The following is a 24387-nucleotide window of genomic DNA, read 5'->3' on the forward strand; positions in this document are numbered from 1 at the left end:
GCAATGAAAACGTGTTTCCACAGGAAAACCCGTGTGCAAAGTCTGTGGCAGCTTTATTCAAAATCACTAAAAAGAAAAAGGAACCAAGATGACCTTCAATAGAAAAATGGAAAAACAACTAGGCAAGCCTTCATGCCTTACTAGGTACCAGGTCTGATTGGATTCTTAGAATGAGATGATAGTAAAGATAAGTCTGGATACTTTTTGAAAAGATAATTTTAATTTGCCTTGCTAAATTAATTTGTAATAAATATTAGGATTTTAAGTGGCCTAGAAATGAGTGATTCCTTTCTCCAAGAGCTTGGTTTTCTCTTTGGCCACCACAGATTATAAATTATGATGACCTATCAGGGAAGGCCCATTATGATGGGCACCAACTTTCTTTTAAAACATTCCACTGCCTTTAACCTTGTATGTTCTCAGTACTTAAACTTTGTTAAAAGTGAATTGTGAGTCTGCTTAGAGGTCATCCCACCTCGTTCTCTTCCGAGCCACCTTAGCAGGGGACGTTCTGGGCACACTGAGACCCATACTCAGTAAGGCAGGTGGGAAAGTGATACTTGTCCACAGAGATGCTGAATTCATGGCCGAGCAGCTGCTAGACAACTTCTCGTGGGTCTGATCACTGCAGTCAGGAGCGAGCAATGCAGTGACTCTAAGAAATGAGTAATGCAAGAAGACACTGCAAAGAGTGTCAACACAGTGCCTTCCTCCTGCAGTTAGTATTTTCATTAGAAGTCAGTTAATGCCCATTAGTCAAGACAAGGAAACAATTTTATTTTGCAATAATTGTCTATGGCAGAGAGTAGATTTTATTTGGAAACATCAAATGGCTGGTGTTCATTTCCTGCAAACAAAGGATGCCTGCCTCACATTTCTCCTGCTGCTAAGATGTCTGACTGGTAGCTGGACGGCTAAAATCCATCAAAGTGGAGACATGAATGTACTAAATATGTGCAGTTCACCTGGCAGACAGGCATCCATTCAAAACATAGGGTCTTAAAGGGAAAGATCATAAAAAAGTTGTGAATCTGAGTTTAGAATGAAGATCAACTTGGAAAGACAATTCCCCACATCAGTTTAATTGAGAGTATATAAACAAGCAGATGATGGACTCTGGGTAAACACCCTACTTTATTCAACCTTCTGCTACAGTCCCTGGAACATGAGTTGTGTCAGAGAGCATTCAGGAATCACTTGGTGTAACCAAAACACCAAAAGGAGAGGCTTGTATCCCACAGAATCATCCCTCATGTTCCCCACCAGGCTCACAAATTGTAAGGTAGGGGCTTTTTTTCCCCTTCTTTTCTTAGCACACTCACCCTCCAGGACAAAGTTTGTGTTGGCTTCCTTTCTGGATTTCAGCTTCCCAAATGCAAACCAACACAAGAAGCCATCTCTGGCCCTGGGTAACAGCAGGAGCCTGAAGTGGTAACCTCCTCAGTGTGCGGGGGGAGCTGAGGGGACAGTGGCTCATCCGGGCCGAGTGGCCACCAGGTGACAAAGCCCGGCCTGCTGACAACCTTCCTTAAAACGTGGAAGTCAGAACATACTTCATGCTGCATCCTGGTGATACAGTGTGAACTGACGCTCGTGGACCTGACTCACAGCATCGCCCTCGTGCAGCTCATAAAAGCTCGGGCGCGGCTTCCCTGCCTGGATGTGGTTTCAGGTGTGCAGCTCCGTGGCCGCCAGGACGCAGGTACGGGCAGGCCGTGGGCCTCTGTTACCAGTGGGAAATAATGCATGTCTGTCTCTCCACTGGGACTGAATGTGTGTGGCAAAGGGAAGCCAAGTTAACCTTATTTTCTTATTCGTGAGTTCCTCTAGACAGGCCCAGGCAACCCAGACAGACCAGAAAAAACCCAGCAGACGGCGCCGAGGAGCGCGCGCGGCCCAGGTGCTCTGCACACACGGGAGGGTTATTCTAATTCCGCGGCCTTCAGATCTCACAGGCACGGGCCCAAACAAGTAGGAAACTGACAACTCTACTTCAGAGGGCTTCCGTTTCAAACATAAACCTCTTCATCGGCCCCTTTATTTTGCACTTTTAACATACACTTTGTCTCCTCTTGGAGTGCGAAGGTTTTTAAGTTACTTTAAAGCTATGTCTGTCCACCCCTTGCACATCGAGACATGCTACCCGCTGGCCTTCAGACGCTGGGACGGAATCTGTGAGGAGCCCCTGGTCAGTGTGGTGCGGTCTGGCAGTCCCTCCCCGCTTTCCACCTGCTGTTGCACGCTCATTCTGGATCGCTCCAGAAGTTTCTTGACCTGCCCTGCACATCCACGTTTAAAGCGAGACTACGGGAACACTCGCTGCTCCGTTCCCGGGCCCCTGTGTGCCCCGTGTCTTCCATGAGACGCTGAGGGCACCTGGAGCGCAAGGGAGTGATTCTCACACGCGGCCTCCGGCTGCCTCGTGGCCTCTGTGTCTTTTCTGGAGTTTGCTCAGAAATGTGACGTCATGTTCCTCAACACAAGCAAGCGAGGCTCCTTCTGAATGGCGCTTAGTCATCGGGATGATCTCAGGGAAGTCGAGGGCACCCTCCTCTGGGATCCGTAGGCTCCCCAACCTGGCCCGACACCTCCATTCTCCCCTCCAGGCTCCTCTCTGGACCTGTGGGCTCCTGCTAAGCCCAGAGTCCGTGAGGATGGTAGGCTGAGGACGTGAATGTTTTTCTTTTTCACCCCTTAAGACATGGCTGTTTTCTCGAAGAAAATTATCCATACCTACCCCCCTTTGTTGTGGGCTAGCCAATTCTCTCAGCTCTCTCCAGGGCAGTAAAAATGCCCTTATTGCTGGGAAACTGGTCATAATTACATCAGTTTCTGGCCATTAAATCCAGTAACTTTAAAATGCTGAATGCAATATAGCTGGTTTGGGAAAACTTTTAGACCCGATTCAACTAACTACAACAGCCTAGGTCCAAAATAAGTGAGGAAAAGCCAGGTTTAATTGGCAAATAGGCCGGACTGTGGGCTTCTCGTGGGTAAAGGCATTAACAGACTGGCCCAAAGAAAGTTCTGGTGAGACACAGGATCGGGACACACCATTTTGCCCACACGACCCCGGGAGAACAGGTACCAGAGGCAGGGGCGCTGGGATGTCACGGGACGTGGCGGGAGTCAGTTCCTCACGAGAGAAAACTCACCAGGTAGGAACCGTGCCGTGACTGGGTTACGAGGAGTGAGAACGAGGGTCGTAAGAAGCGAGTGACCGTTTGAGTGGACACTGTTTGTACTTGACCCAAATGAATCGCAGCTGATCCTTAGGAATGTTCCATGGGGTCACACTGAGGGAGTCCTTTTGACGATGCAATCCCTGAGTGTACAGTGTGGGGTGGTGTGTGTGTGTGTGTGTGTGTGTGTGTGTGTGTGTGCGCTAACGGCAGGGCTTTAAGGTGGGGAAGGAGTAGGCAGAGTGACTTAATGAGGGCCTGTTTCCAGCCCTTTCTCTGAATTTCCCATAGGATGGCAGGGAAGATGGGAGGCGGGGGCGGGTTGCAAAGTGAATGATAGCAAATCAATAAGACTTAATAGGCCCCCCAATTTGCTTCTTCCCCCAATCCTCACTCCACCACGTGAGGACCCAGTCAGCCCCTAAACTGCTCTGTTGTGATCCAGCCATCATAAATAAGAACAGTCAGGAAAATGTGCACGCTGGAATGTTGGGTAAAAAGCAGAAAATATAAAAAACAGTGGAACATGACTGCGATTCTACAAAATGAGCACGGGGCCACAGTAAGCATGAAGCCTCCAGTGTTATAAACCTGACTCCCAAGGTCCTCAAGTCTGCTGAGAGGTGGGCAGAACAGAAAGCACAGTCCGACCTGAGCTGAGGACACAGGGAGCCCCCGCAGCAGTGACGGGTCCAATGAGCATGAGCGTGACTGTGCTCGGCGGACAGTGTCCTGAACGCCTGCCACATGCCAAAGCCCTGGTGAGATTCTGGGGATGCAGCTGGGTGTGCGTCAAGGCAGAGCTGCCACTGTGAGAGACACAGCGAAAGACTCAACAGAAAATCCTTCAGAAACTAAAGACTGAGTTACCATTTGATCCTGCGATCCCACCCCGGGCCTATATCCACCCCAGTGTTCGCAGCAGCCCTTTTCACAGCAGCCAAGACACGGAAGCAACCTCAATGTCCATCAGCAGACGAATGGGCAAAGAAGCTGTGGTGCACGTAGTGGAACATTCGTCGTAAAAAGGAAGGAGACAACGCTGTCTGCCGCAACACGGATGGACCTCTCGTTGATCACACTGAGTGAAGTAAGCAAATATCATATGGTATCACTTGTGTGGAATCTAAAAAAGTGATACAAACGAACTTACTCATAAAACAGAAATAGATTCACAAACACAGAATACAAACGCATGCTTCCCAAAGGGGAAAGAGCAGGAAGGGGTTAATGGGGAATTTAACAGAGAGTCACACTGTTGCACATAACGGACAAACAGCAAGGGCCTGCACAGCACAGGGAACTATGTTCACTGCTATGTGACGACCAGTGACGGAAAAGACTGGAAAAGAATACATATGTATGTATATACATGGGCTTTGCTGCTGGCTCGGATGATAAAAAAAAATCTGCCTGCAGTGTGGAAGATCCAGGTTCGATTCCTGGGTCAGAAAGATCCCCTGGAGAAGTATTCTTGCCTGGAGAATCCAGGGACAGAGAAGCCTGGCGGGCTCCAGTCCATAGGGTCGCAAAGAGTTGGACACGACTGAGCGACCAACACTTTGACTTTTCGCATATCGGGGTGTATATACACATACACACACACATACATATATAACTGAATCACTTTGCTGTACACCTGAAACACTGTAAATCAAATACGCTTCAATGAAAAAAGCAGACAGGATACTCTGAGACAGTGGTGGGTGTTAAGGAGAATCAAGAAGGGGAAAGGGGAAAGGAGAAAGTGAGGCAGGGGGTGGCGGGGTGGGCAGGATACAGGAGATAACGCCTGAGGACGCAGCAATAAGAAAGAACCAGACACAAGAATCTGGGGGCTCGTATTCTGCCAAGGGGTAAGAAGACCAGTCACACGGGTCCCGGGGTGGGAAGGACCCTGGTGGGGACCTGGAGGCAGAAGAAATAGGGACCTGCTAGAAACAGGGACCCTCAGGAAGCAGGGAGCTACTGAGCAGGGGCTGCAACAGCGGTCCAGGTGAAGGCGGTGGGGACCAGCGACCCACGGACCTTTTTGAGGGAAATGAGAGGGAAGGCTGTACCTTGGACTTCAAGCTATAGAAACAGAGCCCTTGAGATTTCTATCAGAAATAATGCAATTCATGGCTTCCCTGGTGGTTCAGATGGTAAAGAATCTGCCTGCAATGTGGGAGACTTGGGTTCAATCCCTGGGTTGGGAAGATCCCCTGGAGAAAGAAATGGCACCCCACTCCAGTATTCTTGCCTAGGGAATCCCATGGCCAGAGGAACCTGGCAGGCTACGGTCATAAATAAATATTTAGAAAAAAGAATTCATTCTTGGGACTTCCCTGGTGGTCCAGTGGTTAAGAATGCACCTGCCAATGCAGAGGACGTGGGTTCAGTTCCTGGTCCAGGAAGATCACACGTGCACTGAGGCAGCCAAGCCCACGTGCCCCAGAGCCCACGCTCCACAACGAGAAGCCGTCGTGATGAGAAGCTCACGCAACGCAACTAGAGGGTAACCCCCGCTGCTCGCTGCAGCTAGAGAAAGCCCACGCGTCGCAACAAAGACCCAGTGCAGCCAAAAAATAGTAAAAATAAAGAATAAACTTTTTTTAAAAAAGAAAGCAATTCAGAGACTTTTCCAAGAGGAGGAGGACAGGGCAGGCCTGGAGAGCTAGATCTGAAAACGGGGAACATGGATTACTACACAGTAATTCTCAGAGCGCTGAGTTTATCAGTAAACTACTATCACTAGCCAGCTTGTGAACAGACTTAGTAGATGAGTGTTTTATTTTTTTGGTAAGTGAGCACTTTTTAAACACAGGATGAAACTGTCACCTAAATGCGTGACGTCTTTGACCTTTTCCTAAAACACACGTCACAAACGGGGGAGGGCCAGTGGTCACGCTGGCTGTAAGCTCTGCTCACAGTTACAGGCTGTGCTGAGCAGGAACCTCTTGGCTCCCATGAACCCACCGCATTCACAAGGATAAAAGGAGACTTGGGAGTGTCATGGGGTTGGGCCGAGTACCTTGTCCCCCCAGGCCCTGGGGACAGCCATGAGTAACAGTTCCAGAGGCATCAAGTTGGGGTTTGTGTGGAAGTGGACAGACGGCCTCAGGGCTCGAGGGGCAAGGCAGCCAGGAAGGCAGGTGGGGGGCGGCGCTCGGGCTGGGGGCAGAGCAGCAGCTGCAGTCAGCAAGAGTGTGGCCTCGGGGAGCACCCTGCTTTGTGGGGGACTCCGTCACCCCGGCAGCATCCTCGACAGGCGTCAGAACAAGGCAGATGCAGTCAGGCTGAGCTGTGGAGACACCTGAGCAAAGCAAGAGTCCACTTCACTTCCTCTCCTGTGTCCTTGCCCTCCAAATGTTCCCTTCTGCTCTGGGACTCTCTAAGGACACATTAGGGGCAGCTGAAACTTCCTCAGGTGGAGAAAACTGGGAGGAAAATGAAACGGGAAGGAAAATTAAAGCACATTTGGCTGATATGATTAAAACCATCAGGCACCAATTAGTCCAAATTTAGGCCAGACACTGACTGGGGGACAGCTGAAAACTCCCCTGTGGCTGTTACGTTCGCGGACGGCTGTGATCAAACAGTCCCTCTGGACGCATTCCACTAATGACCGCTCCGCTGAGATCTCGCCCTCCCCTCCGGCAGGCCAGACCACCGTGGTTCTCTGTGAGGCCTTCTGAGAAAGGCTGGCCCCACAAAGTGGGGGGTGGCAGGGAGAACTGGTGAAGTTCCTAGATTTCCACCTTAGAGAGAGAGGCCAGCTGTCGGCTGAGCCCAAAGCATCCATTCTACACAGCGGAGTGGTGATAGGAAGGGAGGGTGTGTGTGTGCGTGTGTGAGACGGAGTGTGCGTGTGCGTGTGCGTGGTGGGAGGGGAAAGCTTGGAAAGCTCCCAGGACAAGTCCACTGACCCAAACACTCCCGACTCTGGGCGACCCCGAGGGACCACACAGAGCCAGGCGGAGGTGGTACGTGCAGGAACAACTTCCAGGACAAGCGTCCAACTTGCCTTGCGATAAAATTAACTGAAGCCGGGTCTCAGAGGCTTCTGGGCCAACATCAAAGAGCCGGGATGTTCTGCTACAAAAGGCTTTGGCAGGATGACCTCTGGCCGGCGCCGCCCTCATCCTCGTGGGCCCCCGGTGGAGGTGGGGGAGCTGGGGCTGGTGACAGGACAGGGTTGGGGTCCTGGACTCAAGGGAGGGGTGACCACTCATCACGTGGCCTCCTTCTGGGCTGCCCTGGGCACTTTCACAGGGAGTCAGAGCCTGTGCCCCCGTGAGTCTCCAGTGGGGGGAGGGGGACAAGAAAAGCCTCCGACTCTCCCACGCTTCTCTGCAGAGCAGACGGGGGACACAGAAAGGGCCTTGTGGAGTCGGGTCCTCGAGCTCTGAGACCGAGAGACCACTCCACCCCCAACCCAGGCGAGCGACCACGGGGCAGTTCTCAGGAGCAGGCAGTTGGACACAGGCTGGACCCGTTTGTCCCCATTTTGCTTAAGGGCACCGAGGACAAGGTCACGCCTCTTGGGAGCCGAAGAGCATCACCCAAGAGGAACCGTTTTGGAGCTCTCAGATGAGGGGTATTCATGACTTAAAGTGCTTCATGGACCCTGGTTCAGAGGGAGAAGTATCCTAAGGAGGTTTTCACTGGGCAGAGGCAGGAAAATAAACTGATGTGGGGAAAGGGGAAACTTGCCGTGGAGAGGAGGCAAGGTGCTCCTGCCCCGTAAATGAAGTGCTGCCCCACCTGTCCCCAGACGTGCCCCCGTGCCCCGGTCCCCTGCACCACTCTCTCCAGAGCCCGCTCTCCCAGAGCCATGGTGATGCCCGCAGCAGGGTGGCGCTGCCTCGGCACCTTCTGAGAAGAGGGTGTGCCAGGCGTGTTGAGTGAATGCATGTGCTCATGTGTGTGTGGGGGGCAGGGCAGCTAAGGTTTTAAAAACGAATCTTCACTAGTGAGAACCTACTGTATACCACAGGGAACTCGAAACCCCCAAAAGAGGGGATATATGTATGCTGATTCACTCTGCTATACAGCAGAAAACAACAGAATGTCATAAAGCAACCATGCTCCAATACAAATTAAAACTATAATAAAAGGCTTTTTTAAAAAAGACAAAACCAAACAAATTAATCTTAGAGTCCCTTATCCTGAAATGGTGAACACGACGGGTGGCAAAATGGCAGAGAGTCCGCGTACTTCACACAGCCGCTTCCGCGTGACTTTTAGGTCTTGACAGCAGTCGGTGTGAGAAGTCCTTTACCTGCACGGCCATGACGGACTCAGAGCAACAGGGGTCCTTTGGCGCCTCTCATTCCACAGAGGAGGAAACTGCCCGTCCAAGAGGCCAGGTGGCTAGCCTCTGTCTACCTGACTCAGAGCCCCTGACCTCAATCATCAAGAGACGCTGCGGGAGAAAGAAGGGGCCAGGTCGGGGCTGTGAGCCGAGTTGTCTACAAGATCACCAAAGGCTGGACAGCAGGAGTCCCACAGCTGCTGCTGCGACTGGCTCACCGGCTCCCTGGCGCCGTCCCTTCCTTCACATCAGTGTGTCTACGTGGGGGGTGATCTGTCCCCCAGAGGCCATCTGGCAACGCTGGGAGACATTTTTGTGTTACCCATGGGGGTGGGGGGCTGCGGGGCATCTGATGGGTAGAGGCCAGAATGCAGTGCACAGGACTGCCCTGCCATAAAGAATCATCTGACTCAAATGTCAACGGCACTGGGGCTGAGAAACCCCGGCTTCTGGATCCTGGCTGAGGTAGATCATGCTGCCTTCTCATGCTATACTAGGATGCTTGAGGAAATTCAGGAGGTTACTGCACTTTTTAAAAAAACATACGAAACTGAGTCCTGGACGGGCCTTTGTCACAGTACATGATGCCCTTCCTTCTGTGGTACCCGGGTCTGTGGACATCACTGGGATGCATCCCACCCAGGATGCACTTGTACTGCAGGCCCCTCCCTGCAAGGCTTCCTAATGCAAGGCAGCCCCGGGGGAGCATCCTCGATGCCCCACATGCCACCATCCCTGAATGTGGCTCCAGGAAGTAAAGCGTTTCCCTGTAGCTGCTGCCAGCCCAGGAGCAAGACCTCGTATGCAGCTCACAGTGGCCAGCCCCTCAGCAGCTCTCTGGACCAAATTGCTCACCAGTTACACTGACTCATCCAGCCAGGGGAGAGGTTTTATATCAGACCAGGCTGGCCCTCAACTGTCATAGGTAGTTCTTTTTTACCCATAAGACCAACATGAGTGAGAATTTAAGTTAAGCAAACTTGATCACATTCCTCTGAAATTCGTTTTGTATGATTTTTGGAAAAGTTTGAGATTCCGGAAAAAAAATCTATGATGGGCATGATGTTCTTATTCTGTATTTAGAGTATCATCACTTGATCATCATTCCAAGGTGTCACTTAGAAATGGATAAGTCCATCCTCCTCCATTAACTTAACTAATAATTTCAATGCAAATTCATGAATAAAGACCATGGGCTGTAGGAAATTTACATGTCACTCAACATGTCCTTCTGCAGAAAATCCTAGGAACTGATGGTCCTCTGCAAATGTGGTCTTCTAATATCTGGATGAGACAGCTTTAGGAGGATGTAAGCTCCCTTACTTTAAGGCCATTATGAAGCCACAGTCCGTTTCACTCCATGACAAAAATGGCAGCATGATCCACTGTTACCTTGATGAGATGCTCTGGTTCATGATCATGAAACATGAGTTAAGATGATGGGGATTCTGGGACTGTTTTAAGGAAATGCAAGTTTCTGACAAATTCTTTCACAGAATACCTATCTACTGGATCTTCATAGGATTCCTTTAAATAGTACAATCTCCATGCCTCTTAAAGTTATTCAGATGGGAAGCATTAGCTGTTACGGTTTCCTGTAACATTAAATGACTTAATAAATAAAAGTGTGGAGTCAAGTTCTTCAACATAACTCTAGTTGAAAGGGTGTCAGAGAAATCCCTTGACTCTTCAGGGGCCCATCGTTTTTCTAACCTGATGACACTACCTCTAGTTTGAACTGTTGTGTGTGAAAACTATAGACTTTTCTGAACTCATGGGAATATAATAAACATTAGAATAAACACACATACATGCATCACTGTAAGCAGCCCAGAATAATCAGAGACCAGGTTCTTAGCAAACGCAGAGGCCAGAAGGTCATTCAGAGAAAAACTGATCTGCAATACACAAAAAACTACCTCCGCAAAGATGTGAGTGTGTGTGGGGGGGCGGGGGGCAGCGGTCAGAGAAAGAGGTGAGGATGAGGCAGTCCGATGCGGGAGGATACAAAGCCCAACCAGGAGAGGGTTTGAGGGCCGGGGCTGGACATTCAGGTGAGGTACTCACTGTCCTCATCATATTGCACCCAGCCGAGGGCCCATGACCTTGGAGCAAGCCCATGAGGGCTCCACAACCCAAGCTGTCCACTCCTCTTCCCACTGAACCCAAAGAATCGCTCCACACTTGTGTCAGCTCTTGAGTCCTGGGAGTCAGGAAGTGCAAATACAGATCTTGAACCCTTTCCCTTCCCTCCATCATCTCTTTTCTAGCTTTTGTTGTCTCTGAGTATACAGAGGTGGAGGAATCAATGCTCTGAAGCTGGTCATGGCAGGAGCGAACACATACTGTGCATTTACTCCATGCCCAGTCCTGCTGTTCTCAGAGCTTAGAAACAAATTCGCTCATTTTATGAATGAAAGGCTATTCAAGTTCCCATTTAATACACCAAGAGATGGCACATAAAGTTTATATTTCTGAGGAAGTCATTAAAAACCTTAGAGAACTGAAATTCAAGTCCATAAAAATGACAAAACTTTGAGAAGAGAGTGCATTTTTGTCTCCTATTTACTCATTTTATATTATTAAGACAACTGCAAAAATTATTGTAATAATTCTTAGTTTGTAGAATAACCATCTTTCTAATTTTTTAACCATCTTATCACATGCAACTTTTACCTAGTTGATATAGGACTTTTACAACTGTTTTTTAAAGTCCTTTTCTACATCCTTTTTCTATATCTTTATCACTTTCATTCTGTCTGCACATATTAAATTTTAACAGCTTTACTGAGGCTTGATTGACATGATAAACTACACAGACAGAAGTTGTACAATTTGCTAAACTGTACATATGTATGTGAAAGTGTTAGTTGCCCAGTCGTGACTGATTCTTTGTGACCCCACGGACTGTAGCCTGCCAGCTCCTCTGTCCATGGGATTCTCCAGGCAAGAATACTGGAGTGGGTTGCCGTGCTCTCCTCCAGGGGATCTTCCCAATCTAGGGATCGAACTTGCATTGGCAGGCAGATTCTTTATGGGAAGCTCCTAATAGTTCTGTGTGGAACTGCCTGAGACATCTGTGCCCTGCGCTGCCCACTAAACTGGCTTGGAGGCCATACCCACATCCAATGGGCCTAAGTAGGGTGAAGTAGGTCATCCCATGACCCTCACGAGAAAGACACGGGCCCACGGCACAGCATGCGGTGCTCGGTGAACGCCTGCAAGAAGAACTCATCTACTGCTTCCTATGAAGGCTGCTAGGACAGTGTGTGACAGAGAAGACCTCCTGCCCTGTATCTGCTATCTGGCCTTTGGAGTCACGAGGTTGGTGACTCTCCTCCCTTCACCTCCTGCCAGGGCAGAGACAATGTACCGGTTGCAAAGGACAATTTAATAGCACTTTGTCTGGGGTGACAGTAAAGCACGGGCATGGTTTCTGCCTTTGAAAAGCATTTGTCGTCTTTGACCTGATATTTAGGCGATTTTGAAGCAAACCATTAAGTACACAGAAACAAAACATGAGATCAAAAGATCAAACTTAAAAAGAATGCCTACAAGATCAAAGCCTCCTGTTCATTGTCTCTTGCTGCAGGAGTGTCTAGTGGAGGGAAAAGATGTTTCTTTGGAGAAATACTCTTTTCAAAGAAAGATTAGAAACTGGCTTTAAGGGGAAGGCCAAGGGGTGGAGAGAGGAAGGGTGGGGAAGAAGCAAGAACGGCACTGAAAGCAAAGCTTCCGGCTGCTAGTTTGGACAAGTTGGCGCATCCAGCAGATGCCGGAAAGCTCCAGAGAGAGCCCAGTGCTGGCAGACCTGCTCAGAACTGTTCGTAACATTGGTGGGGTCCGTGGAGACGCCATCTGCCCAGGAAACAAGAGGCTCTGCGGTGTCCTCGGACCAAGATTGACCCAGTCGCTCTGTCACCAGCCTACGAGCAGAGCAAGTGGGTAGTGAGCTGTCCTTGTTGGCCGCGGGCTTTGCCACGGCTGTATTCAGGAAGCAACACCAATGCAGAAAGGACTTAGAACCAGCCCCTTTCCCAGCCCCCGAGTCCAGGATTCCACAATGACAGAACATGTAACAAGGGCCTGGCTTAGCATCTGGGGGAGAAAGTGAGACAGAAAAGCTATCTGTGAACAGCAGACCCTCCCCCAGTGGCTGACCACACTGTGTGGATTCCAGCTCACTGACTAGCTGCATCCTCTCATATTCCTACAGATGTCTGGTGATGATAAACGTGGAGCAGGCTTGGAATGCTTAACCAACCCCAAGAGAACCCAAGAAGCCCTTCCTACAACCCCAGGGAATCCCTATGTTCCAAGGACCTGACCGCGAGCCAGCCCTTCACTTCAGGTTCTCATCCGCACTATCCACCTGGACTGAGGCAAGGCTCGAAGCTTTGGACTCTTCCCTTGCTTCTGTGGGCCAGCCCAGGTCAAAGCCCCATCCCTGCACCTTCCCTTGGCTGACAGGGGAGATCAGGGGGCAGAGAAAGAATAAAGGCTCGAGACAAACTCCCTGGAAGGTCAGAGCTGAAGAGCACTTTGTCCTCCTTTTTTATCCAATCTTGACACAAACTTGACTACATAAAATCAAATTCTGCACGGAAGCCGCTGATATGAACAGAATCAAAAGGTAAAAACCGATAAACTGGGAGAATAGTTGCGACACCTTTCACAAAGGGCTCCCTTCCCTAATAAAGAGCTCCAAGAAATCAGTAATAGGGTCAACTTCTAAACAACGGGCAAAGCATATGAAAACACAGGTCATAAGAAAGCAAACTTACATGGCTTCTAGACAGGAAGCTGTGCTTAGTCTCACTTACAGGAAGCAGAATACAAATGAAAACTATGGCAAAATATCGTTTCCACCCCCTCTGGCAAAGATGAAACAACCGAGGGGGAGCAGAAAAGAAAGGCGGGGTGTGCGGAGTAAGTGGAGAAGGTGGACAGCCAACACATCCCTCCAGAGCATCTCTGCAGGGATGGCCAGAACAGTGACTGCGCTGGCTGCCTCCAGAGTGGAGAATTTGGAGACTGGAAACCAGGACTGGAAGAGAATGTTCACTCCATATTCTTTTCATCAACTGAAATTTGAACCTGAAATGGCCTCAAGGCTGAACTCGTTTTGCCAATGACTAGGGAAAGAAGGGCTTTTCTGGGACCTTGTTTTGACGGATGAACTGACATGCCACACTGAACCAGAGATTGTCTTCAGAGGTCGGTGTGGAACAATTTCCTTTAGAGAGACAACAGATCGGTGCATTTGTGAAGGTCTTTCATACGCTATCTTCCTGAATCCTTGAATAACCCTCTGAGGTGGGCACTGTTTTCATCTTGGCTTTTTGGAGGCAGTGAGTGCAGCTCAGAGAGCGAAGTTCCCGAGCCTGGATGTGGCCGGAAATTCATGTGCGAGCCTCGGGGAAGTTGCATTTCTACATGTGAGCCTGCCCTAAGTTGTGGGGGAAGCGGACGGGACAGTGAGCAGGGGCGGCTGGCAGGTTGAGCTGTGATGAGCAGTGGAGGGCCCCACTCGCGTGCAGCTCCAAGGCCTGTCCAGACCTTCAGCAGAGGGGGCAGGGCCTCGGCAGCACCTGAGGCTGTGGCCTCAGCCATGGTTAAGGAGGCAGGGCGGCTGGGGCCAGGTCCTGAGTGCCCACTCACAGCAGGGCAGGAACACAGGTGTGGGGCACGGCTTCCCACCCAAACCACAGGGCATCTTCCTTCTACTCCACACTGAGGCTCTCTCACCTTTGGGGCCACTGTCTCTCTCCACCCCAGCTCTCCCTGCCTCGTGCCTTCAGCCCCTCTGAAGACCTTTACTCTAGGAGGGTCAGGTTTCCGGGAGGCACAGTTCACACTGCTCCCCGGGGATGTTCAGCATCTTTATCCAGCTGCGTCTCTCTAGGGCCCAAGACAGCAAGGCCTGGACTGTATGTCTTGGGGGAAGGGTGCCGCGATTCCGTCCTGTAATGCCCCTATTCACTGTTGGTGCCAACCACCCACAGAAGCTGGCAGAGGCTGAGGTGCCAGGCGCTCCCTGCACATCCGAGGAGCTCACAGTGGAGCCTCGTCAAAATCTCCAGGGGATACCAAAAGGTTAGGGTGGGGGCTGCACTGGAGGGGAGTGAAGAGGGGAGCTTAGGAGGGGGGCAGGGAGGGGAGTGGGGAGGAGCGCGGGGAGGGGAGCAGGGACGGGGGCTGGGGAGGGTCACTGCCCAGGCAAGGCCAGGGGCTGAGAAAGGCTAAGGAAAGGGGTTAGGGACCATCAAGTAGGAAGCAATGGTTCCTGTTTCACTTGATGGAAGGAAGGAAAGAGGGACTAAATGGTGAGGAGAGGGCTATGACTTCCTGCTGGCTCAAGAATCAAAACGATGTGAAGAGAAAAGACGACACGGCCTCCTCCATTGCTCTGCCCTGCGGTGTGACTGGCTGTGTATATGATGCTTATCTTCCTACTGATTTTTCTCCGTTCAAAATTCAGAAACAAAATAAGATCAGCTGGGGTCGCTTGGGGGTGACAGCTGCTTGTGCAGTTTCACTCTGCAGAGAACAGGGCACAGAGCTGTGACTGATGGGGGCACATTTTAGAGTCTCGGTTCACCCTTCAGATGCCAGAGCTCTCTGGGGGTCTGAGCATCTCCAGATAGAGAGCTGGTCTTCTGGCTAGAGATCTGGGTCTCATGAAATCAGAGTTTTTCTCTTAACCAAATCATCCCAGGAAGAGCCTCAAACCTTCGTAGGATGATACTGACATTTGCTGGAGTCCAAACATAGGAACAAGGAGAGTCATCAGCAAGTCCTGCACTGGAGCCAAAGTCATGTTTGCTCATAAAGTTTGGTCCAGTGAGTCTTATATTTATTAGGGCTACACGTGGGAGCACTTGAGGGCAGAGAGTGCGGGCCTTGTTTTCTTAAACTGAACTGAACCTTCTTTTGGTTCTTGGTCCTATAAGCCTGTGTAACATAAGGTGACTGAGTTGAGGGTCCTTTGCCTTCAGGGTGCTTGAGTCTGAAGTGGGTGTGGAAAGACCCATAAGAACACAGCGAATTCCTCGACAAAGATAAGAATCATACTAAAATCCAGTCTGAGTCTGGTTATTCTTTTTTTTTTAATTTTATTTTATTTAACTTTACAATATTGTATTGGTTTTGCCATATATCAAAATGAATCTGCCACAAGTATACATGTGTTCCCCATCCTGAACCCGTCTGGTTATTCTTTGCACCTAGTTTTGTGGGAAAACTCAACTTCAAGTGATTTCATGAAAGGAAAGGAAAAAAAAAAAATGAAACGCAGCGTGTGTGATCATAAACAGCCCATCTTTTGTTTTTTCTTCCTTCCTAACTGAGCCCTTGGAGAACAGGAGGTGGTTTCTGCATGTCTGAGCCAGTGGCTTGAGTCTGCTCACTGAGACTTCAGGGTGCGTCTGCTGGGAGCTTCTTGGAAAGGTCCCTGGGCAGGACTTGGAGACACCGTGGAGGGTCGGCACTGCAGCGAATGCCCTGATTCGTTGTTGTTGTTCAGTCGCTAAGCTGTGTCTGACTCTTCGAGACCTCATGGACTGCAACACGTCAGGCCTCCCTCTCCCTCACCATCTCAAACTCATGTTCTTTGCCTTGGTGATGCCATCCAACCATCTCATCCTCTGTCGTCCCCTTCTCTTCCTGCCCTCAATCTTTCCCAGCATCAGGGTCTTTGCCAACGTGTCGGCTCTTCACGTCAGGTGACCAGAGTATTGGAGCTTCAGCATCGGTCCTTCCAGTGAATATTCAGGTTAGATTTCCTTTAGGATTGCCTGGTTTGATTTCCTTGCAGTCCAAGGGACTCTCAAGAGCCTTCTCCAGCACCAGAGTTTGAAAGCATCAATTCTGAGCCCTGCCTTCTTTATGGTCTAACTCCCACATCTGTACATGACTACCGGAAATATCATAACTTTGACTATCTGAACGTTAATTGGCAAAATGATGTCTTTGCTTTTTAACACACTGTCTACAGCCCAAGAAAGCAGCTCACAGAAGGAGGGCAGCTGCCCAAGCAGCACGCAGAGCCTCAGGACCCCGTGCACCTCTGAGCTCCCTTCCAGGAGGCTCAGCACCCTCCCTCCCCGCTTACACAGTGTGCTCCTGGTTTTTGTGATTTGCTGGTAACATAGCTACTAGTGCCTAGCATATGACGCTGAGCATGCTTTGAGGACCTCAACTTGTCATGCCCCCGTGTGACCGCAGCCAGAGAAGTGCTAGCCCTGCTCCTTGAACTGCTTGTGGCTGTGTTTACCCGGTTAAGAAGCCTCGTCAGAGTAATTGTCTGAATGGCCACCACTGCCAACCTAGTCTTGAAATGTGATGGTCAGACCTGACGAACCTTTGGGTCCCCCTTCGTTCTGGTTCATGGGAGAGCAGGGTCTCCCAAGCTGGGCCCCCATCTGACTGCCAGGGACCCACAGCACCAAGCACCCTGGGCGTGGAGGGGGCTCCGCGTCAGGGAGCACTGCTGCGAGGGCAGGGGCATCAGCAGCCGGGCCACTTGTGAGGCTTCTGACCTTGTGCTGTTCTAGGTGATCACCCACGCATTTACACACGCTTTTAGTTAACCTATTTAAATTGCTTTCCTTCCTTACTGCTGCTGTTACGGCGATTATAAACTACATACTTAAACTGGTCTTAATTTTGTAATAACACCCGTTACCTGAGTGCAAGGACCACTGAAAAATCATGGCTACTGCTTACTGAGTATACTGTTTCAGGTATGTGAGGGGAAGACACAGTGAAATGACTGGAATCAATCATTAAATCCCCAAGGAATTCTTAATTAGCTTTTATAATCATCTGTACCCAACACCCATAGCAATAATCATAAATACTGCCACAGAATTCCCTGAGAAATTTAGCTTATTGAAAATGTCTACAAAGTACAAAGTGACTTTAATTCGACCTGGTGACTCAACACTGACAAGAGGCCAAGGCTGGGGTTAACATCGCAAGCACGAGAGCCTGAGTGGGACCTCTGCCGCTTCTCTCAGAGCCTCAGGCTGAGGGGGTGGCAGGCCCCACAGTCGACAGAGGAGGAATCTGGGGGCATGTTTAACCACCTCTCCCCCTTGTACAGAGGAAACAGAGCTCGGGGCAGGCAGAAGCCCGAGGAGGGCAGCGGGTGGGTCTAACGCTCGGGACGGGTCCCTGACTCTCGCCTTCTCCATTAGCGCAACCTCCCTGCGGCCCCAGCCCTGGTACAGTGCCTGCTGCGTGTTAACACAGGGATGACGGCGGCGATGAAGATGGCGGTGGTGGTCACCACAGTGACTGCCGTGCTCACTGCACATGTACTCTGTACCAGGCGCGTTATACGTGTGTACTCACTGCATCAGGCCACAGCCTAACGCAGGGCGTGATTATCACCTCCATGTAGCAGACGGGGAAACCGAGGCAGAAGTCCAGTACTTCCGCCCTGCTGGGAAGTGGAGGCCCTGGGGCGTGCCCTCACAGCGTGGTTTCCGGTGACACTGCCTCTCTCCTAGGCTCCGCGTCTTCCCCTGGCTCTCACTCAACAAGCCCTTCTGGTGGTATTCGTGGCAGTGGTATCAGTGACGGATGGGCTTGCGCTGGGAAGGGCTGGGGGCGGCCCCAGTAATTGGACCACGTGCTACGGCTGAGGTGCCGAGCGCCCGGGAGGCAACATGATACAAAGCGGGTGCCGCCCAGGACTAGACGACCTCCTCGAGGTCACGGCTCCTGTGGGGAAGGGCTGTGGCACACTCAAGCTATTTCTTCATACTCTGGACTATCAATACCCTTCTAAGCTCTTGCTTGTCAGCAGGAACCCAGGAACTACAATTCCCAGACTCCCTTTCCAGCTGGTGGTGCATTCGATCTTGCTGGTGAGATCAGTCAGGTAGAAAGAAGCCGTGATACACTGCGAACAGCTCAGGCAAATGCCTGGGGATTAGCATTTGGCAGGTGTGAGGTGGGTGGAGAAGGCTTCATGGTGGAGGTGACGCCTGACTGTAGCTTGAAGGGTGAGATAGACTCTGTGAGCTGGAGAGGAAGCAAAGTGGCTCCCTATAGAGAGGACAGCAGAACCAAGGCACGGTGGCATGAATGGTGTGGTGAGTCCAGGACCCAGACAGGTCAGGGTATGGATGGTGGGGTCTACAGAGCGGGTGCTGAGAGGCCTAGGGGGAGACTGCGTGGGACCACCTCTGACAGACCTCGTGCACCATGCAAAGGAGTGTGCACCTGACTTTGTGAGCAGCAGAGAATCACGAGAATTACGGGAAAGGAAGTGACTTCAGGTTAATAGGATCAGCAGCAGCGATGGCAGAAGTCCCTCCTTTTGTGAAAATGCACTGAAATGCGGGGCAGTACACAAGTAAGACTGCGTATTAAAAAGCAAAGACATTACTTCACTGACAAAGGTCCATATAGTTAAACTATGGTTTTTCCAGGAGTCATATATGGATGTGAGAGCTGGACCATAAAGAAGGCTGAGTGCTGAAGAATTGATGCTTTTGAATTGTGGTGTTGGAGAAGACTCTTGAGAGTCCCTTGGACAGCAAGGAGCTCAAACCAGTCAATCCTAGAAGAAATCAACCATGAATACTCACTGGAAGGACTGATGCTGAAGCATGAACCCGTACTAGGAACTGATGTGCTTTCTCCAACATCTGAGGTGCTTTCTGATGGACCGTTCACTGCTGCTTTCCAAAGCAAACTGCCCTGCCAAGCACGGCCTCTCACTGCAAGAGGCTGAGGACAGACAGGCCATGAGAAGTTTTTGGATGGCATAGTGCATGATCATACTGAAAAAGAGCATGAACTTCAGCTCATTATCCCAGATGTGAAGGACAAGAAAGATGCTCTCCTGGCAATGTAATGCCCGCGCCTATAGCAGACATGGGCCAAGGGTCTAAGACAAATCAATAGGCTCTCAGTCAACAACTGACTCGGCAGCACTTTGCCTTCTGGGTTTACAGCAGGCAAAAATCTGCCCATCTCTACTTAGGATATCACATCTAACACTGGATTCTGCTAACAGACACCCAAAGAGTATCACAGACTTTACACAGCAGCTGACAATCAGCTTAAAATGCAAGAGATTAAAAATAATATTTGGTTTAGAAGGCTAATATATAAACTCAAACCAGAAAGCTACTGGGATACTTTCAAAATTTAGCTTTTGGGTTTCTGATGGATGAACTATTTCAGTTTTTCTGTCAGTAAGGGGCGAGAACAATGGGACCCAAAGGACAAAAGTAGTAGTTTTTGCTGCAGCCAGAAAATTAAAACAAGCTTGCTCCTTGGAAGAAACCTATGACAAACCTAGACAGTGTATTAAAAAGCTGTCACTTTGCCGACAAAGGTCCGGACAGTCAAAGCTATGGTTTTTCCAGTAGTCAGGTACGAACGTGAGAGTTGGACCATAAAGAAGGCTGCGTGCTGAAGAACTGATGCTTTTGAACTGTGATGCTGGAGAAGACGCTTGAGAGTCCCTTGGACTGCAGGGAGATCAAACCAGTCGATCCTAAAGGAAATCAACTCTGAATATTTATTGGAAGACTGATTCTGAAGCTGAATCTCCAATACTTGGGCCACCTGATGCAAAGAGCTGACTCACTGAAAAAGACCCTGATGCTTGGAAAGACTGGGCAGGAGGAGAAGAGGGAGACAGAGGATGAGATGGTTAGATGGCATCACTGACTTAATGGACACGAGCTTGAGCAAATTCTGGGAGATAGTGAAGGATAGGGAAGCCTGGTGTGCTGCACTCCAAGAGGCTGCGAGTCAGACACAACTTGGCAACTGAACAACAATTCATGCCCACATTGGTCAGTCTCCAGAAGTGAGAGATAACTTCAATGTTATGCCTGGTCCACTCATATTTTCTTGTCTTTAACATAAATAAATTCTCCAGAATTAGTGCTGTTTAGAAATATTTGGATCTTCCTATTCTCATTTTCTCCTCTTAAATTAAAAAAAATAAGATTTTGGTCTAGACATAAGAAATAAAGGTCCCATCTTCCATAGTTACACCCTCTGTCACTGAAGATTCAATCATTTAACAACCAGATTCTTCTTCTCCAAACTGTACATTAGAGGAGGGAAATTTTCAGGCATATGGGAGTCCTCTAATCAGAGAGGGTCTGATGGAAAAAATATTCAAACTATCTCAGAACTGGCATGGCATGGGAGCCAGAATGCACACCATGGCCCCTGCCAAGTGGTGCTTGTCTGGGTGTTTGGATTTGATCTCAGCCTGGGGTGAAACATCAGGTTTGGATCAGTCCAGCTCTTCAGAGAATCACCGTGGGGTACAAGGAACCTCAACAATTCGATGAGTGGGTGGGGTCCAACATTTACAAAAATGGCTACCGTGGTTCTCCCTTCTGTATCTACACCCCGATTATGTGGTGCTGCGGCTCCTCTCAAGAGGTGGAGTCTGTTTTCCATTCGTGACTCCAGACTGGCCCTGTGACTCGCTTTGGCCAACGGGATGTGAAGGAACCCATACTGTACCAGTTCCAAGCGATGGCTTGGAGGGGTTTTGCACACATCCCTTGGCCCTCTGAGAGAATAAGCCCAGGTGAGCCTCCTGGAGAAGAGGCTGCACGGGGCAGAACAGGCCCCGCTGTCCCAGCCAAGGCCCCAGATGTATGAGTCCATTCAGCGGTCCTGCAGTGCCACCATCCTGACGGGCAGCAGAGCAGAGGTGCACGAGACACCCAAGCAAGGCCAGCGAAGAAATCACCCGCACCTCCCAGCCTAAAGGGCTGACTTGCAGAATCATGAGCTATGGCTGTGGCTCTTAAGTCAGGTTTCGGGGTGACTGGTTAATGCAGCCATATTTAACTGATGCAACTGGGAGGGTCTCCTAGTTGGGGAGGATCTTACCTTCTGTGATTCTTTGTTCAGGAAGAATGGTTTATAATCACGGTGAATGTATTATTTTTGTGCTGCTTTACTTCCAACCATCATAGCCTGCAACTTTCCCCACACTGCTAATCTGTATTTATTATAATAATTTCTGACTATAAAATATTCCACTGAAGGAGTATATCATTTACCTAATTGTGCCCATGTTGATAGGCTTTGAGATTGCTTATAATTTCTGATAATTAGAAATGATTTTATACATAGAACATTTCCCATGTTCCAAATGATTTCTTTAGGGTAGATTCTTAGAAATAGAATTATCAAGTCAAGGTTATTAACAATAATGTGGCCCTTGAAACATGCCATCAGGTACTTTCCATGCGGACTGAACCAATTTTCAGTGACGGCAGCAGGGTTTGAGCACCAGTGTCATCACACACTTGCCACCACTGGATTTATTTTTAGGAGGTGCAAATTTAGTAGAAGAAAAACTGAAAAAATGGGAGCTTTGATTACATTTCCTTGACTGGATGAAAGCCTGGGGCAACCATGGAGGTGTCTGATTTATATATCATTGGATAAACAAGGTTGGCATAAAACTTTGAAAATGCAGAGAATTAAGGAAGAGGTAAGTGTTACTCAGATATTTATTTCTCGGACATTTACAGCAGCTCTAAATTGTGAAAACTGGTGGGTACTGGCTTTTCTAAATGAATTCTTAGAGGAGCGATCTTCATCACAGATGTAATATTTGCCTGTGTATGTGTCACTCTCTATGTGTCAATGTATGTTTTCAATGGGCATTACTTAACATAATCATATAGAATCTACAATAAATTTTCACTGATTTCTGTATTAAAGTTAACTAGTGATTGCAGAACACTCCCCAGATAACAGGAGCACAGCTGGGAGAAGCTTTGTCTTAAACTAAGCATGTCCACATGCAGCCACCAGACAGCATGGTGAGGCCACATCACTTCCACAGCACACGCAGAGGGGGACATGAAAGCCGCATGTAGGTCTCAGCTAGGAGAATGCTACAGTGACATCTTCCCAGGCATGATACAAGTGATTCGTGGCTAACAGTACGTAAAACACTGACATTTATAAAAATAATTAATCTTCTCTTCTTAGAAAACAAATTTGAGATCCAAGGTTACCACCAAGAAACATTGTGTTCACTTTCTTGCATGCTGGCAGGCTCCTGTGCGTGGCAAATTAAGGGGTGGGTTATAGCTAATGCTCCAGGAACTCAGTGTAACTTTCAGCTGATCACATCCACACAAGAACAAGGAAATCCCAGAAGATTCTGAGCCTGTGTACATGCCACACCAAGACCAAGTCTAAATCAAGACTGGAAGAAAAAGTCAAATACAGAGGTGGTTACAATAGCGAGGGCATGGAAGCAACCTAGATGCCCACTGACAGATGAATGCATAAGGAAGTGTTGGTACATGTACACACCAGAATAATACTCAGCTGTAAGAAGGAACACATCCGAGTCAGTTCTAATGAGGTGCATGAACCTAAAGGCTATTATATAGAGTGAAGTAAGTCAGAAAGAGAAAGACAAATATCATATATTAACACACATATATGGAATCTCAAAAGATGGTACTGATGATCCTCTGTGCAGGGCAGCAAAGGAGACCCCGACATAAAGAACAGACTTTTGGACTCAGTGGGGGAAGGAGAGGGTGGGATGATTTGGGAGAACAGCATTGAAACATACACATTTCCTTATGGAAAGCAGACAGCTAGCGGGGCTTTGCTGTATGACTCAGGGAACCCAAAGCCGGTGTTGTGTGACAACCTAGAGGGGCGGGATGGGGAAGGGTGTGAGATTCATGCTGACATATGGCAAAAACCATCACAATAGTGTAAGATAATTATCCTCTAATTAAAAATAAAATTTAAAAATATGCAGGTGGACACCTACTTGTGTATCTAATAGACGTCTCAGCTTTAACATATTGAGCAAGTGAACACCTCATGTTGCCCTCCAAATCTACTCTACTTGCAGTCATTTTTGACTCCTTTCTTTTTCTCACACCCCAAGTCCAATCTGTTAGGAAATCCATTTCTGTCTCCAAAACATACTGAAAATCTGGCCACACGGCACCGCCCCGTTGTCAGCACCCTGGGCCACGCCACAGGTGTCTGTCCTCAAGACTGTAATAAGTGACCTGACCTCACCTCCAGGGTTCTCCTCATCATCTCTCCTTTGCCCACACTGGCCCTGCTGTTCCTTGAACCTCCTGGTTTTTGAGTGAGTCCAGTACACTCTCATCTCAGGGTCTCTGCACCTGCCATTTCCTCTGCCCAGAGTTCTTCTCCCAGACACCAACACGGATCACTCCCCCACCTCCTTCAATTCTTTACACAAATGTCACCTTTCCAACTGCAGCCAACCCGCTTCGTACCTTATACTCCCATCCCTCTTTCTTACTTTCCCCAAGCACGGAGTAGTTTCTGCCACACTGCAGAATTCACAGTACACTGTAGAATACCATGCCCTGGACTTGCTGCTGACTGTCAGCTTCCCTCTGCTACAATGTAAAGTCTACAAGAGTGGGAATTTATGTCCGTTCTGTTTCACTGATGCATTTCCAGGTCTTGGAACAAAGTCAAATACATAGTAGATAAAAGTATTTGTTGAATTGACTTATTTTTCTACCCTTTAATTTTAGACCCTGGGATCAGGGCTAAGAAAGAGAGGAATTATGAAACCCTCAACTTCAAAAAAGGTCATGTCGATTTGCAGCTGCAAAGCAATTAAAGGTGGTGTTAACAGCACCACAACCCAGGGCTGGGTGTGCAGCAGTGTTCCTGCCCTTGGCTGGACAACAGAAAAGCTGGAAGCACCAGAATGCTCTAACTGAACATCAGTCCCAGCAAGGTTCTGGCGTTCAGATCTCACAAGACTGACTGAACACTTCCTGGACTGAATGTAATCAAATTTTGACCATTTCCCGGATTTTTGGGGGCTTCTGTCTGACCTAGGATGGCAGGGATCTGAAGTCACAATGAGGAAGTAACTGA

General features: G+C 49.1%; 1 protein-coding gene across 11 annotated transcripts in view; it reads right to left on the reverse strand.

The window, feature by feature from the left end:
• The window catches only part of ULK4 (unc-51 like kinase 4), a 521313-nt gene that overhangs the window by 16514 nt on the left and 480412 nt on the right, over positions 1 to 24387 (reverse strand). The window lies entirely within an intron of this gene.

The sequence above is a fragment of the Bos indicus genome, chromosome 22 (genome assembly GCF_029378745.1).
Source record: "Bos indicus isolate NIAB-ARS_2022 breed Sahiwal x Tharparkar chromosome 22, NIAB-ARS_B.indTharparkar_mat_pri_1.0, whole genome shotgun sequence".
Lineage (NCBI taxonomy): Eukaryota > Metazoa > Chordata > Mammalia > Artiodactyla > Bovidae > Bos > Bos indicus.